Source organism: Canis aureus, chromosome 1 (genome assembly GCF_053574225.1).
Source record: "Canis aureus isolate CA01 chromosome 1, VMU_Caureus_v.1.0, whole genome shotgun sequence".
Taxonomy (NCBI): domain Eukaryota; kingdom Metazoa; phylum Chordata; class Mammalia; order Carnivora; family Canidae; genus Canis; species Canis aureus.
Window position 1 is genome coordinate 115,804,588 of NC_135611.1, and position 8,774 is coordinate 115,813,361.

Sequence of the window (8,774 nt, forward strand, 5' to 3'; positions counted from 1 at the left end):
TTAAAAAAATAGGAGCACAGCTGGCCCCTGGGTGGCTCAGTGGTTGAACATCTGCCATTGGCCAGGTCATGATCCCAGAGTCCCAGGATGGAGTCCTGCATCAGCCTACCTGCAGCAGGCCTACCTTTCCCTCTGCCTATATTTCTGCTTCTCTGTGTCTCTCATGAATAAATAAATAAAATCTTAAAAAAAAAAATAGAAGCTGGGACACCTGGATGGCTCAGTGGTTGAACATCTGCCTTTGGCTCAGGGTGTGATCCTGTGGTCCAGGATCGAGTTCCACATCGGGCTTCTTGCAGGGAGCCTGCTTCTCCCTCAGCCTATGTCTCTGCCTCTCTCTGTGTGTCTCTCATTAATGAATGAGTAATATCTTTTTTAAAAAATTGCACATGATAAGGTCATTAAAAAGATAGACACTGGGGGACAGGGAATAGGATATCAATAGATTGAAAGGTCTGGTAATTTATACATTTTGTTACGTTATATAATCCTATGTTACCATGATTTTTTTCAGATTTTTAAAAATTTTTATTTATTTATGATAGTCACAGAGAGAGAGAGAGAGGCAGAGACACAGGCAGAGGGAGAAGTAGGCTTCATGCACCGGGAGCCCGATGTGGGATTCGATTCCGGGTCTCCAGGATCGCGCCCTGGGCCAAAGGCACGCGCCAAACCGCTGTGCCACCCAGGGATCCCTACCATGATTTTTTTAATAGGTGTAATCTTGGTTGTTTTTTTAAAATATATTTCATAATTATTTTAACAGTGGCCATATGTTAACTTAAAAATTTATACGTATACAAATGTATATGTTAGAAGAAGCTATTCTCCAAAAAGTAGAGACTTCATTTAGTTTTAAAACATTCTCTGGGATCCCTGGGTGGTGCAGCGGTTTGGCGCCTGCCTTTGGCCCAGGGCGCGATCCTGGAGACCCGGGATCGAATCCCACATCGGGCTCCCGGTGCATGGAGCCTGCTTCTCCCACTGCCTGTGTCTCTGCCTCTCTCTCTCTCTCTCTCTCTCTCTGTGACTATCATAAATAAATTAAAAAAAAAAAAACATTCTCTTCTTGAGCTTAGAAAAAAAGCTCTGAGTACTCTAAAGCCTTCTTGACCCCAAGAAGGCTTTATCTTGACATTTAGCACAATGTGTTCCAGACAACTGCCAAATCAACATCCTATTAGTCTCATTCTGCATCTAAACATCAGTTGAGGAAAAAAATTAGAGCCTGACGCAGGGCTGGATCCCATGATCCTGAGATCACGAACTAAGCCAAAACTAAGAATCCAATACCCAACCAACTATACCACCCAGGCACCCCTAAAAAATTGATTTAAAAATGCTATGTTAGCTGATAACCACATTTTCTGGTAATTGATTTTCACTGACAAATCTATGCTCCTACGAGGTGAAAATATTGAGAAAGGTTTTTCAAGAAATAAAGAGCCTTCACATGCACAGAGACATAATGAAACCCATGGATTTCTTTCATAAATTAAGAGTTGGAAATCCTTTGTCATTTTATATCATCAAATAAGGTTATTTTATATTACAGAATCAAGACCACAAATATATGCTTATAGATAAAAACTGGAAAAATCTATATCAAAATATAATTGGTGATTAATGCTGTGGGGAGTGGGGAAGGAGAAGGACATGGTAACAACAGACTATGGGTAATTTTATCTTTCTTATTCATTAATTCTTTAGGTTACTGGATTCTCTTGCAATGGTGAGATATAATTCCTACCTGAAAATATAGCACCAATATTATCCAAAATATTTTTGAAGTAAAATTATAATTTTGAAGTAAAATTAGGGAGAATCTTTCCACTTATAAACTGTGAATTCTAACTCTGAATTGGAAAAACAATGTTATTGAAATAAATTTCACCTACCATTTCTTGGACAATCCTTAAATAATATCATCAGTATAAATGAAAAAGTTTCACTACCAATATTTTTCTTGAATGAACATAATTTGGGTAAATGGAATTAGTAGGTTGAATATGTAAAAAGCAGACAAAGTTCTGCACACAATAGATTCTCAATAAATGTACATACCTATGTCTTCTTCACACATATATAATTGAAATAACATTTTAGATACATACCTTCTAAGATGTCTTATATAACCTTGTAGTGTTAAATGAGATTCTTAAATAATTTAAAAAATGCTTTGGAATAATACTTTTCACAGCTATGAATATTGCTTTATATGACAGATTTCATATAAAGCATATAAAGCACTTCATATTTTCCTATGAAGAATCTTTTTTTTTTCTTTAAAGATTTTATTTTTTCATGAAAGACACAGAGGAGAGAGAGAGAGACAGAGACACATAGGCAGAGGGAGAAGCAGGCTCTATGCAGGGAGCCTGATATGGTACTCGATCCCGGAACTCCAGGATCACACCCTGGGTCAAAGGCAGGCACTAAACCACTGAGCCACCCAGGGATTCCCAGAATATTTTCTTTTAAAGATTGATTTATTTAACAGAGAGAGCAAGAGAGAGAGAGAGAGAGAGAGAGCCTGTAGTGGGGAGGGACAAAGGAAGAGGGAGAGAGAGAGAATCTCAAGCTGACTCCCTGGTGAGTGTAGAGCCTGACATGAAGCTCCATCCCACGACCCTGAGATCATGAGTTGAATTGAAACCAAGAGTTGGATGCTTAACTGACTAAGCCAGCTAGGTGCCCCAGGAAGAATCTTTATAAGCATAATTTCACTGGCTGCATGTTATTTTATCTCATGTATGTGGGATTTACTAAACCATTTTTGTAATCTTGAACACTTTATACAAGATTGTACCTCTTATTACCATTTTGTTTCCAAATCAATATTTCTGATTTTTTTGATCATATTCACTTTTGATAATCAATAAACACACACTTCTGGATACCGTTTCAAATGATCTGTGGACTCGTAGAAGTTCACAAGAGCAATCAAAGAACTAATGATTAAGAACTCTTGTTTTTAACCAGGTGAGCCTCTGGATAACTTTCTTACCTTACAAATAACCATCAATTACCTTCATATTTCCATTACTATTGGACCCTAAAGGAAAACTGCCCACAATCACAAGTTAATATTTATTGAGCACTCCTATGTTCCAAGTTCTGTTGTCATGAGCTTTTTATTTTTTTAAATATTTTATTTATTTATTTATTCATGAGACACCGATTGAGAGAAAGAGAGAGATAGAGAGAGGCAGAGACACAGGCAGAGGGAGAAGCAGGCTCCCTGCAGGAAGCCCGACATGGGACTCAATCCTAGGTCTCCAGGATTAGGCCTTGGGCCAAAGGCAGGCAGTAAACCGCTGAGCCACCCGGGCTGTCTGAGCTTTGTATTTTTATCCTTGTTATATCCCTATGAAGTATGAGTGCTGTGGAACACGGATGCTGTATGAATACACCAAGCTCATACGGCTAGGAAGTGGCAGGGCCAAGGTTCAAACCAAATATTGGATATCCAGGGCCCATCCTCTTCAACATCATACCACACTGCCTCTCACAATCCACACAAGGATATACACCTGAACAAAACTCAGGCTACCAGACCACAAATAACACCTGTAGTACTACTCATTTTAACTTAAAGATCACCTGAACATATTCCTCCCCTTGTTCACACAGATCTTTATCCTCAAAACCCAATTACAGTCCCACTTCCAAAAGCTTCACAAAGCAGACGAGTTTGTTATTTGTTGATTATTAGGCCTCTGCAGAATATCAGAGATCTGTGATGTATGATTCCACATAAACCTATGCTGCTTTGCTTAATCACCATCTAAAATAAAGACCAATTGTCTAATTCAGGTGATCTGCCAATTGAATATGTGACTATTATCTGGAGAAGACAGAGAAAATAAGAGCCACATGAAGGAAGATTTATCTCAATGACTTCTATCCATCAACTTGGGATGGAACGTATAAAGATGATCTCTACCTAGTATACACTTCAGGCAAAGAAAATCAAATGTTCTCATGTCCAAATAAAAATTCTGTGAGGGGATCCCTGGGTGGCGCAGCGGTTTGGCGCCTGCCTTTGGCCCGGGGCGTGATCCTGGAGACCCGGGATCGAGTCCCACGTCGGGTTCCCGGTGCATGGAGCCTGCTTCTGTCTCTGCCTCTCTCTCTCTCTCTGTGTGACTATCATAAATAAATAAAAAAAAATTAAAAAAAAACTATATCATTAAAAAAAAGAAAATTCTGTGAACAAGAAAATTCACCTGAAGTTTGACTGTTTTTGGCATTGGCAATATTTCTTAACATCCATTATTTTTGTAATGCATCAACTCTTTTCTACTCCTTGGGTTCCTTCTTTTGGAGAATGGCAAGAATGGAGAAGTGGATCATGACCTCATATACAAAACCAGGAAACAGGAGAGGGGCAGAAACCTAAATCTGAGTTCACAGAGGGTTCCTGCAGTCAGAGCTGTGGTAATGCTGTGGTTCTGGACCCATAGCTGCTCCCACAGGCTCCAAAGACAGGGCTTCCACCAGTGTGTGCACCCCCCCCCCAATGTCTTTACAAAAGACAAGCTTAAAAGGCTTTAAAAACTCCTTTGGGCTCTAAAAATTCCTACCTTAAGTTGATATGTGCATTTTTTTTAAGATTTTTTAAATTTATTCATGAGAGAGAGAGAGAGGCAGAGACACAGGCAGAGGGAGAAGCAGGCTCCATGCAGGGAGCCCGACATGGAGACTCGATCCAGGTTCTCCAGGATCACGCCCTGGGCTGAAGGCAGCGCTAAACCACTGAGCCACCAGGGCTGCCCGATGTGTGCACTTTCTTGCTGGAAACCTTCATGCTAGTGCAAAACATTACCTCTCTTGAGATCATTTCTTTGTTGCAGCTGTACGTGGCTGTGAGATGAGAGGTTAGAAGAACTAGTACATAATCAAGAGCCACTGGTCAGTGACATGCAGAGGCCACAACCTATACTCACATAACGGCCATTCGTCCTAGTCAAAGGAACACAATCAGACGCAACTCTGGAGGTCACAATCGCATAGGCCTTCACAAGAGTCCCACCCAGCCCGTTATACACACAGACATGTCCACCACATGCTCACTCCCACCCTTGGTCACCCTGTCACACAATCTCTCTTCTGCTTCTTAGGCACCTACGAATGTAACATATCCTGTATACCTGCTGGGCCCCTCACCTAGCACCTAAATTTATCAACCTCTAATCTCACTGCTGGTTTAAGTGTGGCACTGATTACTGGTGCAGGATGTCCTGCAGTGGTTTGTTCCTCTGACACCACCATCTCATCACATGGCGCCCATAATCCCCAGGACACCAGACCCCTCCCCCGCCCCCCAACACCAAGCCAGGTTAATGCAGCCTAAATGACCTCTGGGAAATCTGACCTTTAAGAAAAGAACTTCTTGGCTGTGAGAGATCCACTGTTCAAATGGCTCTACTGCATTTTGGACCTGCCTCTAAATGAGCTGTATCCGCAGTGAGTTGCCAAGCTTGGCCTTCACATTTTCAGCCTGAGCTGCAGTAGTAAATGGGCTGGTCCTTCCAGAAAGCCAAAGGAAACTGTTGAGCCTATAGCCCCATGTAGACGTGTTCAGACACTCAGGCTGCGTTTGGTGTGCTATCTGGCCATGGTGGTGTGGGAGGGACCTGGGATGTGGCTACTGTACTCTCAGTGAGAGCCCAGCCTGAGTACAATTGAACCCTGACAACGTTTTTGAAACATATTTTTAATTCCGAATATGCATGGAGCCCGATGTGGGACTCAATCCTGGGTCTCCAGGATTACGCCCTGGGCTGAAGGCGGCGCCAAACGGCTGAGTCACCAGGGCTGCCCTGGAATCCATTTTTGAAACCATGACTGGGAGACCACAGCCCGACCCTTAATTCTTCCTATGTATCTAGAGCTTCTCAAACATCCACTGACAAACAGCAATAGCACTACAAGTTAGGTGCTGTTTTTATGTCATTTCAGTGACAAGAAAACCAAGGCTCAGGAAGATTAATTCAAATATTTGGAGTCTCTCAAATACTAAGTGAGCACAGCTGGGAATTAAATAGTATCTTCTTAACTTCAGATACAATGGTAAAGGCAGACAATACAATGACCTGACAACAAAGGGATGTCAAACATTTTATAGATACCCTCTTCTTAAAATGTCAAGAGGCCCTTGGAACATGGGTATCATATCTCAAGTCTGGAGATGGGAAAATAGAAAGTAAAGGATCTACATAACTTCATTAAGATCAAACCAGTAAGGAGAGATAAAGATCAGAACCTAGGTGTTTCTAAATTCAATGGACGGGTCACAATCAATTCTCACCCTTTCCCTTCATTCAAAATAACTCCTCAAAACTCTGACGTTATCAAGGCAAACTTTTACCCTTGAGGTTTATACAAATGCCTCTCTAAGAATAAGACTTCCCCCCAACTGTAAACACTATCTCCACAAACCACAGGAACAGAGCCCCATGAAGGCAGAGACTTTTCCATAACTATGCTCCCATCACCTAGAATAGTGCCTTTTCTGTATTAGGTGTTCATTAATTACAGCAGAAGGATGAATATTCCTGTGATTTCCCCTTCACCTCATAACTATCTTCCTGCCTTCCAAGCCTTCCAAGTCTCTGTATCTAAAATCTGCTCTGAGTGACACCTCTCCTTACACACACAGAGAAATGTGTATATTACAAAGATTATTACCAAAAAAAAAAAAAAGATTATTACCTCATAAGAATTCATACTCCGTGGTTTAATGATTCAAATAGATACTTAGCTATTGTCTGATTGAATTTCTGATTGAATCTTCACTCAAAGGAAACAGCTGATTAAACGGTTGCTTAAAAAAAAAGATAATCCTCCGTGTAAAATTAATAGACTAATAAACCATTCATTGACTATGTACCACCTTACCATCAAATCCCATTCTGTCTTCCCTTCTTGCCCAGTATAGGCCCTCATTACAACCACTCTTTTGCTTAAACCCTCATCTCCAAGTTCCTTTTGCTTCACATGTGCTGAAAGGTCAGCACCTTAATTAAACCCAAGCTTTTCTCACTCTACACTTGATCTTAAGCAACTGATATAGTCAAAGAAAACCACAAGCAGACTAGACTCATATTAAAATCATGACCATAAGCCAGAAATGGAATATTAACACTGCCCAGCATTCCTGTTTTCTATTTTCCTAATCACTTCCATTTTTTCACTGAGACTATCAGTGTACAAGAAAATCTTGGCTGACAGTGAAACCACATGATATTAGAAATGTAGGTCTCAACAATAAAATAGTAGGAAGTCAAAGGAGCACTGTGGTCTTACAACTTTAAAAGAATAAGTTACAGCTTTGTCTCAAAAAAACCTAAACAACAAAACAATTTTGGTCCATCAGTCACTTTCATATGTAATCTCTGCACTCATATTTGGATCCATAAGACGTGCAAGTCTTGGAGAGTTTTTGATTCTATGACTTAAAGGAAGGAAAAACAAATTCAGAACAAGAATCTGCACGCTGTGAGCCAAATCCTTCATACATTCTGTTTTTGTAAGCTTCATTGCAACACAGCCATGTGGTAATCCATTCCTTTCTGTATTGTCTGGCTGCTTTTATATTCCCATAGCAGAGTTGAATGGTTGTAACAGATCATATGACCTACAAAGCTGAAGGTATTTACTATCTAGCTCTTTATGGTAAAAGTCTGAAAACCCCTGATCATAGCAAATCGCATCAACATGACTTGTCACTGGTGATACTGACTTGGACCATTTGGTTAAGGTGGTATCTGCAGATTTCTCCAATGTCGGGTACCACTTCTCACTTTCCATATTCTTTTCTTTGGCATCAAGTCACTAATTCCACCTATATTTATGGGGAGGGAAATTAAACTTCACATATAAATTATTTGTAATAGTTCTCTAAGGAAGATTTGTTCTTTCTGCCTCTGTTACTTATTCAGTCATATTTTTGTATATAAGTATGGACTCATACATTTTATTCTGTGGATTTTAATCCAGTACTGCCATTATTTTCTTGCTCAAATTGTTCTAGGTTTGGTCACTAGGAACTCTTTCAGATTGGTTCCTATGTCCTCAATATGCCACTATTCTTTTGTGAGCACTTTCTTTCTCACACTATACCTTCCAGGTTCATTTTGTATTTTTCTCTGCTTCAGTCCTAGAATCAGTCATTACTCCAAGGAGCCTTTGTTCTTTTTATTGGAGAATAGTATTTAGAAAACAGAATCTGAGTGCTACGGGTACTCACGGATACTGAACCATTACTGCTTCTAGGCCCTCTCAACAGACAAAGCTGAGAAATATATGTGTGGATGCTGGTCCATGCACACATCTGTATTTCTGTATCTATCTATATGTAACATGAGTTCATATTGATAACTCCAATCTAGCACCAAAGAGGTGCTGGATTGGAGCATGTGGGTGGATAGATGGTGCCTAGGGGCACCTGGGTGGCTCAGTGGTTGAGCATCTGCCTTTGGCTCAGGTCCTGATCCCCTGGTCCTGGGATCAAGTTCCATATGTTAAAGTTTTAGAACTGCTGATATAATTACATCAATTGTAAATTGTCTAATGATTACAATTAAAAGAGATTGCCATGGGACGGCTGGGTAGCTCAGCGGTTGGGCGCCTGTCTTCAGCTCAGGGCATGATCCTGGAGTCTCAGGGTCAAGTCCCATATCGGACTCCCTGCAGGGAGCCTGTGTCTGCCTGTGTCTGTGTCTCAGCCTCTCTCTCTGTGTGTCTCATGAATAAATAAATAAAATCTT